The sequence below is a fragment of the Gavialis gangeticus genome, unplaced genomic scaffold, assembly GCF_001723915.1.
Source record: "Gavialis gangeticus isolate Ggan-Ray unplaced genomic scaffold, GavGan_comp1, whole genome shotgun sequence".
Classification (NCBI taxonomy): Eukaryota; Metazoa; Chordata; order Crocodylia; family Gavialidae; genus Gavialis; species Gavialis gangeticus.
Window position 1 is genome coordinate 39,128,030 of NW_017729006.1, and position 10,555 is coordinate 39,138,584.

Sequence of the window (10,555 nt, forward strand, 5' to 3'; positions counted from 1 at the left end):
TATTTACTATGTATAGATCATTTTGAAAGTGTATTTTCATCCTAGATTGTACACAAGAAATGTGTCAGTTGCATGTGACTTTCACAGAATATACTGAAAATACAACATTGTAGCTTAGTAACCTTACTTAATGTAGTGTGCCAGCTATATTTTTAACTGTGAAGGAAAACTTAGTGGCATTACCACCTCCCTCCAACCTCCCTTCCCAACCCCCACCAAAAAAAACCAGTCCCAGACACCTGAGAAGTGAAATTTTAAATACTATGATGGTTGATATCTATTGGAGTGGGTACAGTAATGAGCAGCCTTAGTGCGGAGTAAATTTGAGGCTATTGCCTATATCTGTATTTAGTGTGAGTCTGGTGAGGAGAGATTTAATCTGCATACCAGTATCTAGGTTTATTTTCAATGCTATATATTTTATTAAATTATCAGTCGGGTTCTGTACAATAAAAGCAATAATCTGAATCCCATCCCTATGATATGTTCAACATGAGACAAGTCATAAGATTGATTCAAAGAATCAAAAATTTCTTTCATAAAGAGAAAGATCCTCAATTAGTATAAATCATCATAGTTTGTTGGTCACGCTTTTCAGGCATGGAGATACGAAGGATGGCACGTAAATCAAAGTGAACATCGCTTTGTTCATTGATTACAAATCCATACCTCTCTGGACACCAAGGGGAAATAAAAAGGTTTCCAAAATCTATTCATACCTCTTTGTGAGACAAATGATTCTGAAGCCAGCTCACAGGCCATTGTGGGCAGCTGTCTGGGGACTCTCATTCTCTTTGCTTTGACTGCTGTGTTGACTTGGTGTGGAAGACCACAAGCCTGAAAGCCCGAGGAAGCAACTGAATGCATACTTTCAAGATTTTCATATTAGAATCTGTGAAATGCCTTGCTTATTGAATTGTCTAAGGGGTCTGTAAATTGTGTGTCCTGTGTTTTAGTGGCAAGTTTATTTGAGATTTGCCTCTAGCACCACAAAAATGTTGTCTGGTATTTTACAGGATCAGTGTAGTTAATCTACAAAGCACTAATCCTCTCAATTCATAAGCTCCAGAAACAAATTTGTACAGTGACTTTTGTCTGAAGTTGCTATGTTTCCTAATCACACCTTTTATATTACCTGAACTCCTATTTTAGACCCTGGAGGAGAAAAAATATATTTTTTAGGATTTATCATGCAGTATCAGTATTTCACTCCTTGTGTGACACAACAGGGATTCTTGACTGGTGAGTCTAGGCACTACATAAATAATAATAATAAATAATAACAACAGCAACCCAGGAGACCTTCAGTACACTCCACAGGGGAAGTCCCTTTAACTGAAGTTCATTTTCAAATCTGTACGTACAATTAGCTTCACTAATGTTTATCACGCTGTGGCAGAAACAAATGCACAACTTTTCAGATTAAATATTTATATTTTATAGTTACATAGGGCCTTGCCACAGTGGAATTGAGAAAGCATGTGCAATCATTTTTAAAACTTTGTTAACAACCTTCTGTCTGCAGCTGTCTTGTTCGGCGATTCAAATGGGTAAAGCTTACTTTGGGGGCAGAGCCTGAAAAATGCCACCACTAATTTTCTTCTCATTTTTACTTCTACTAAGACAGTGTTAGTGAAATAGTTGTTTAGTCAGTTAAATCTATTAAACAGTCAGCCAGGTCCTGATGTTCTGGCAGGAGCTTAAGCCTTCCTTGCGTTATAACAACTGGAGACGCAGTTATAATTGTGGAGGTGTGAAGCCATTTGTTTTTTCTTTCTTGAACCAAAAAACTGTCAAGACTTATTTGGAATCAAAGGCCAAAAAGTGGTTGTCTTGCAACACTGCATTGAATTTCTTTTCATTAATTATTCATGAAGACCTTGAGCCACTGGAGCAATTGAAATTAAAAACACCTGCTGCGGAAAGCAAGCTCAGGAGTGACACGTTCTATTTATGATGTCATGGCATGTAGTTATATGAATAAACCACTAGTGACAATCAATTACATTTCTCAACCCAAGATCATTCAATATCCTGTATTTAAGGAGAAGGCTTACTAAAAATAAAATAAAAAGACATACTAAAATTCATCTTGCCTTTTGGAATGGCCCCAGTATAGATGGAAACATTACAGGCAAGATTAATTGATTTTTAGAAGAAAAGGGAAACTAGATGTTGTATGTGATTAACATATGCTGGCTTTGCCTCAATGAAGTTTTTGCTTGTAAGTCCAGTGTTGCTGTCACAGGCCAAATGAGCTTATTTGTCTTACTTTAATCTCTGGAGGACAGTTGCTGACATCTCCGAGGCACTGTGCACATTCACATTACCATATATATGTACATATACCATCAAAAAAGTCTACACAGTTTAACTTTGAAAAGTTTTTAAGAGAAACAGATTATAAATAGATTACTATCCACATGATTAATTGGTGTATCAGGTTATACTCAGAGATTCTAATATTCTGCATCTGAAACATACATTGCTCAATACCAAGCAAGTGAATTACATTATTCAGCAATGCTGTGAACTCAGTTCCGCCTTCAGTAATCCTTTTGTAGCTCCCTTTGAATCCATATGTTAAGGACAGAATCAGATCTGTCGTTAACAAGATACAAGATGCTTTAAAAGAGATACAAACCAAACAGTGTTTCTAGTTATGTGTGCTGGGAAAATGTACATGAGGTTGTACACCAAACAGCAGTGCTCTTCTCTCGTATTTTTCTCCATTCCTGAATCTGTAGGGGCAATACAAGATGCAAAATGGTCCTTCTTTCCTTTTGACTCTACTACAGTACAGGACCACAACCTTGTAATATGTGCAAAGACACTGGGGGAAAGCAAAATTGTTGGTGCTAGCCAGCCCTAAGACTGAGAATGTGGAAATTCATAAGCTGACTACTTTTACTGCAGAACATACAAATCCCCTGTTTAAGGACAGTACAGCAACTCCAGCGCCAAGAGCCAGTGTGCTCATTTCAAGCCAACTAAATCCTACACAGCAGTATCCTCACACAAAGACTGAGAAAGAAGAGAACATTTATGCAGTCATTCACAAATATTGGCCATTTCTGGACACATGGTATCTGGCATGATGTATCAGTTGTCTGTATTTGCAAGCAAATCCTATGTTCCTTCAATAAGCCTGCTCTTAGCTTTAGGACATTAATATAGTAAATTTTATTTTCTCTCTTTACACATTGTGTTTTTAACAATAACAGCTTCACCAAAATGCTATAGTCTAATAAGGGTGTAGGCTGTAGCTGTGTTGGTCTAAGGACATAGGCAGACAAGGTTCTTTGGGTGAATTTGATATCTTTTATTAAATCAACTTAAATCATTGGGAAAAAAAATTACCAAACTTTTGGGTTTACAAACCCGTTGTCGGGCTGAGGAAGTCTCTGCAGTTGGTGTGTGCTCTTCCTGGGTGGAATGAATAGTAAAGAAGCCAGAGGCTGGGCTGGTATAAATGGTCTAACAATAAACTTGGCAGGCATTCAAGTCTGTCACATGCTTTTTTTTTTCTTTAGATTAGTGGTTTTCAATCTGTGGTCTGCAGACCCACGAAGGTTCACAGACTATGTCTAAGGGGTCTGTGGAAAATGACTATGATCAATCAAAAGTATGTGAATATCCACGCTTACAATTCAAAGGGGTTTGCACCTCTATTTGAAATTTTTTTATTGGTCCACAAATGAAAAAAGGTTGAAAACCACTGCTTTAGATAGCTATTGCCTCTTTGATTATACTCAGTGGAAAACCTGAAGTAAATGCTGCTGGTGAAGGAAGGATTTAAATGAAGTATAGTGTAGCAGCTGACAGAGAGGTTAGGGGCTAAAGCACAGGAAAAGTGCAGCACACAATAGAGGAAGTGTATACACGTATATTTATTTCCATCTTTTTAATAGTTTATTGTAACTGCTATCTAACATCTTTAAAAATATATAATAGACATTGTCTTTTTAAAATATAGTTCAGACTGCCTGAAAATAATTACAGTATTCATCACTGAAAGCCTTTGTTTAACTAAGCAAACATCATCTTAAAAAAACTGGATTCAGTCCCAACTTTTCACAGAATTCTTTTCTGTCTCTCAGCAAGTAATTTCATTGCTGTGCATTGGACCCTTGCCTGTAGAAGCTGGATGTGATAACACTGCCCCCACAAATGCCACAAAGCCCCCTGCTCCCAAAAAACACTATAGATGAATAAATCATAATAGCAAAAGCTGTGTGGGATTACACTGTACTTGGCTTGGGGGTTGTCTTCCACCTTCTGTGCTCCACAAAAGCATCCAACTTATACAGACATCCAACTATTTTTAATGCTCTTATCAATATAGTTTCTACTAAGTGAACAAAGATTTTCCTTTGTGAACGTGGGTACAACACCAGAGTAGTCAATGGCTTTGTGCCCTTCTCTGTTGTCTGTGAATGTAGGATTAATATAACTAGCCAAACAGTAAAAACATCTTATTTGCAAAGGCTCCCATGAATAAAAGTGCCAAATGTGGTTCTCTGTGATTGAGTGGGGTTAGATTCATAGAACTGTATTGTTGACTAATATTCAAACAGTAGTTTGGCATTTGTAAAAATGTTCAGAAGTATATTCAGACCCAAAGTATCATAAATTTTAGTATGACTAAGTATTCATCCAGAAAGCCTCAACAGTCACAATTTCTCTGTTTAAAATTTGTCAAACAGGGGATTGAAACATTACCATATAACTTCCTAATATGGTTTAACATTTTATAAACAAGCCACAGGCTGCGCCTTATTCATTTGAACTATTTTGTGAATGCTTAAGATAATGAATATATTTGCGGTAATCATCTTCTGCATCATTTTCTAATCCCAAAAGGCAGTATACTCATAATGACTTATTCATAAAACTCGCTGTATTCGTAACATATTTTCTGAAATAATGGGTGTGTGTGGAAGGAGAATAAGCGTTGTTGTTTACTGTTAATGCTGGAAACTGCTAGGAGAACTTCCTAATTAACATGATGATAAAGTTAAACTTTGGACTTATTGATAGCAGGCTGTTAGGAAACATCTGCACTTGAAAGGATCCCCAGAACATATTTTTATACGTTCCCATCCCTTTAACTATCCTAAAATGAATTGGGTTTTGTTTTATTTTTTTAAGAAGTAGATGTCACAAGGAAATCATCTCATTGTAGAAATGCAAATGATAGCAATTTGCTATTTCTAACTGCCATATTCCATAGAAGCATAGCAAGAAAATATGTGAAGAAGCAGAGCTGTGGAGTCAAGGTTCAAGAAGAAGCATGAAAGCAATGACAAAAAAGATAAAAGAGAACCACTTGACAGAAGGCAGAAGATGGCACAGTATAATGAGAAGGGTGAGTTTGTTATGAACAAACCAATATCTACTGAGCCTTACCTGCAGATTCAGATACTCTTGGGGCACTGTACTTTCTTCAGAGTCACTGTTCTGCTTGTTGATATACATGAGAGAGAGATGTTTAATATGGCCTGTGGGCCAGGTCATCCAGCCTATAGCCTTGATGGAGGACTTCCCCTGGGAGCACCAGCAGCACTACAGCTTGTAGCAGTAGCCAAGCACCCACAATGCTGGGCTGCATCCTGCAATGCTGTTGGAGCTCCAGCAATGCAGCTCTCACCTGGGCACTTGGCTGCCACCATGAGAAGAAGCCATGGTCCTGCTGGGGCTCTAGCAATCTGTTTCTCACCAGCTTGGCTGCTAATGACCTGGGTGAGAGCAGTGGTGCTGGAGCCTCAGGAATGCCATGGGAAGAAACCCAGAACTGCAATTTGTTCCCATCGCGGCAGCCAAGCACTAGACTCCAGATGACCAGAGCAGGTGTTGCTTGCACTTATAGGGGAGATGGGTCTGTAGACATGTTCCAGCCCACAGGCCTGGCCCCACACCATTCATCTAGCCCATGAAGCCCAATGAGTTTGGTACTCCTAATGCAAGAGAAAAGACAAGCCATGTGTTCCATAATATTTCAAGACACTGGAATCCTAGTCTAAGCATAGGCAAAGTCTAATTTTTTAGTTCTGTTTGTGCAGGCATGTTTGGTTTTATCTTTTACTTTAGGCTTTTCTTTCATACTTCATCGCTGACAATGAAAGTTACTAATATTGTTTTGATTTTGAAAACCTAAAGTGGCCTTTGCACCATTAGCTAGAAACATTTACAGTGCCGTGTGTCTGGGAATGAAGTACTTGAATACTCCATGGGGTAGGTAGCTGCTTTTGTACAAGGTAGTAGTTCTAGAGAAGTCTATAGTCTGTTTCCCAAGGCATTGAATTAGTAAGGCTAACAGGGGGCAAATCAGTGATCTGAAAATATTTAAAACCCATCTCTGTTTCTATCACAAATGTTCTAATTGAGTCACTGTGTCTTCTCCAGCATCTCCAGTAGACTGGCACCTTGTTTGTGTTTCATTACGTGTGCACACACTGAGATTCTCCAGATGCTTTATTTCTTTTACAAATGCTCTAATTCATCATTTGCACACTTTCATGTTCCTTTTTTTGTTACATCCCCATCCACTAATGGCACCATATTTTCCCTGCAAATTCACTTACAGTACTTCTTTTACTCACTTTCCTAGTTTTACGCAATCCCTGTGCCATGAAGCCTTGATTATCTTCTTTCCATTTGCAGTGAATTTGCACAATGATCTTACCTTTTAGATCAGCTGAGACATGCCCTTCAAGTTCAACATTTGTTATTCGAAACAAATTACGTTGACTTAAAATTCATGTACAGGACTTAAATGTAAGAAATGTCTTTAAACAAAACATATTGACTTAAAAAAATAATTTCTCTAAATTTAAAAAGGAACTGGGCAAGTCCCTGAAGTAGTTATCTTAATTATTATCATGAACAGGCAACTAAGTCTAGCAACTGAAGTGTCATCTTTCTTTACCTATGTTTTTTCCCACATAAGTATAGTGTGGTACTAATATTTGTCCCCTATAAGCTTGAACTCTTATTTACATTTATTTTATGGTACAAATTATAAACAGTACTGGATTCTTTAGATTAACTCTAAGAAGAATTTGCTTAAGTAGAGACTACATTTTTGGTTCTAGGCTCATAGCAAAGTTGCTGATTGTGCAAATGAAGAATAAGATAGTAGTTCCCTTGCTACAGACGCATTTGAGTTAACTACTGCTCCAGAGATTCAAAATGAAAGACATGAGCAACTATTTATTGTCTAACATTTAAAATATTTCTGCTCGTTTAGTTGCTTAAGGAAGAAACAACTAATAGTTTTCATAAATGTGTTAAAAGTGGGATGTTAACTACCTATTTAAGTATAAGTCCTGACAGGAAGGAGCATGGAACCAGTAATCTATATGGGTTACTATATGTATTAGCAGCTATAAGTAAAGAAATAGTGACAGTCAGATGAGCCAAAGACCTGTAATGAGCTGTGCTCACATTCTTTCAGTACAGCAAAGTATATTGTCCCCTTAAAGCATACATTACTCCTGTCTTTGCTAATGGAAGCTATGGGAATACATCAAAGTGAGAATTTGTAATCTAATAGGGAGGCTTGTAATAGCTCTACCTCTAAAAGGAAATTGTCAACTTCCTTGGATAAAAAGTTAATAATATTCTCTTAAAATGACAGTCACTTGAAGTAAAGTCATTTATAATGAATGTTCATAAATTAGCTTGGGCTATAAAAATATTACTTTGAAAAAATAGTGAACAACTAAAGCAGATGGCTGAAATACATTCCTGAAACTAGGCAGTTCTTTACTGTAGTCACAATGACATATTGATCTGTTTCTGGAAGCTGCTTATGGTATTGAATATATCCAGTAGTCTTGACTCCATATAAGAGGAATGACAGCTGCCATTTAATGAACAAGATCTGTATTTCTCTGTCCTGGCATGACTACCTTGAAAAATCACAGTGAAATTCAGGTTACAATAGCCCTCATTCATTAAGAAAAAATGACAAAGCAAAATTATGACTTTGGAGCTGCTTAATAATTTTAGTCTATAAGTGTAATTTTAGTCTGTTCAGTTAAATATCGAGCAGTACAAAACATTCATCTTTAGAATGTAGGACCCAATGGGATCTCTCTCTCCCTTCCTGTAAAATTACAGTTCTCTTGAGCTCTAAAGGTGGGATGTTAGTGTTAGTAATACACAAGTTTAGAGAGATACATTACCACATTCTTTCAATCAAAACGCCCCCAATGAAAATAGCATATTTAGTGCACGGTTTGTAACGTGGATGTGCAAGGGTGGGTTATGTGGGCAACCCACCACTTGTGGGTGGGTTATATGGGCAATAGCCCAGGGTGCTGTGGTCGAGGGGGCACTGCACACACACACACACACACACACACACACACACACACACACACACGCACACACACACATGCAAGCACATACATGTACACATATGCATCCTGCCTCTGCCTCCCAGCCAGACTGGAGTCCACATCCCTGCCTGCCTGCCTCTGCCTTTGCTTGCAGCAGCACTGCTGTCTTGGGGATGGAAGTTGGCCAGCAGCAGGGCTCCGTGATGATGAGGAAACACCACTACCTGCTAGACAGGGTAGAGCAAGCAGGCACTGAGCAGCACCTACTGCCCCAGCTCTGTGACTGGCTTTACCAGTCCTACTACTGCATGAGTCAGTAACACCTATTCCTCATGCTCCTGGTGCTCATCATCATGAGCACCTTCCTGGCACTGCTTGCCATCTTCTTTGCCTTGGGACTGGTAAGAAATAAGCCTCCCCATTCCCCCCTCCCTACTCTTCTCCCCTTGCCCTGCTTGCCCACCACCAGGGGCTGCCACGAGAAAGTAAGTCTCCCAATCCAGCCCAGCAGCTCCCACTGGGACTTTATTTCTGAAACTTTCACTAATATTACTATATACTGGGTGGGTCTACATATGCAATTAATGTGCATTAATTTACTGCACAGTAAATTCATGTGCAGTAAACAACTCGTAGGCAGACAGCTACACATAAATCTGGATTGGAAGAAAGTTGCACATGATAGGAGTACTGTAATACAGGGCTGCTCGCGCCTTGCTCTGCTCCCCTACAGCAGTTAGGGGGAGCTTCTAGCTTCTGCTGTAGCTGCCTAGGTTCCAGCCCCAGGCTGGCAGGGGGCTTTAGGAGCAGCTCCAGGACTTGCAGGGGTCTCTTGGGGCAGCCCTGGGTTGGCAGGGGTTACGGGGGCTTAGTCCAAAACTCTGGAGGGCAGGGGGCAAGCCATCCCTGGATCTGGGGATAGCTCCGGATGTTGTGGAGCTCTTGAGCTAGCCCTGGCTCTGGCCTCCAGGCAGCTCCAGGTGGTTCCAAGCTCCATACCACCTGGAGCTGCCCTGGGAGCCAGAGCCAACTTACTCTCCATGCCCCCCCCCCAAGTTCAGGACTAAGACCCGAGCTCTGTGCCACCCAGAATTGCCCCTGAAGCCAAAGCCAGCTCCTCTCCCCCCGCCAGAGCTCAGGACAAAGTCGAGCAGGTGTTGTGGCCCCCTCCTGCCTGGGCTGACTGGGAGCAATTTGCTCCTGGGTCAGCATCTACACCTGCATTTAGGCACATTAATGTAAAGTGCCATCAGGTAGTACCTGTAATCTACTGCACAGTAATAGTGATGCACATGTAGATGGTGAAGCTTTACTGAGCATTAGATTAGTGTACTGCACAGTTCAAAGGAAACTTACAAAACAGTTCCCAGAGACGAGTCTATGAACTCCACTTCATCAACCTTCTAGATACTAAAAATCATGGACTAAACATAGACATTGGATTTATGATACATTATAACCTGCCTGACATCTGACTCCCTAGGTATCTCTCCACTATTCATCCGCCTTCTCTCTCTTCCCCTCCCCCCCAGCCTGTCTCTCACCCATTGACTCCTCAATCTACATTTTCACTGACTACCTGTCTTGTATGCATACCAGACCAGCCTCTGGCTTCTTTACTTTTCATTCCATCCAGGAAGAGCACACACCAACTGCTGAAACTTCCTTAGCCCAATGAAGGGTTTTTGAACCCGAAAGCTTGCTTAATAATTATTTTCCAACTATTTAATTTAGTCTAATAAAAGATATCAGATTCACACAAAGAACCTTGTCTACACAGTTGAAGTGCACATATAGATGTGTCCACTTAAACTCAAAGAAAGGGCACCAATATACAAGGTCACCCAGGGTGCCATTGTCCCAAAGGCCAGCCCTGCTGATGTCTTTTAATTTCTAGGTTCATCTCACTTTGCAAATCATTGGGCAATAAGCCCAGTGATTGAGTTTTACTCTGAATTTCAGTGAAGGCATTCCATCCTTTTAATCTGTCTGAGAATCTGGCCCAGTAACTTCAGTGAGAATTTTGTCTGAAATAAGAAGTTTGTGAAAACTGAGCATTTAAAAGTAGGGCTGTGCAAAGCTTTGGGTGCTGACTTGATTTGGAAGAGATTCGGCCCAATTCGGTGGCTGAATCTCCAAATCCAAATCAAATCAGGGGAATCATTAAAAGGTTCAAAAAAGATTCAGAGAGCTTCAGTGATTCAGGAAGT

The 10,555-nt window shown here is 39.8% G+C and overlaps 1 protein-coding gene across 1 annotated transcript in view; it reads left to right on the forward strand.

Annotated features, from left to right (window-relative positions):
• The window catches only part of CNTNAP2 (contactin associated protein-like 2), a 1,521,099-nt gene that overhangs the window by 970,197 nt on the left and 540,347 nt on the right, over positions 1-10,555 (forward strand). The window lies entirely within an intron of this gene.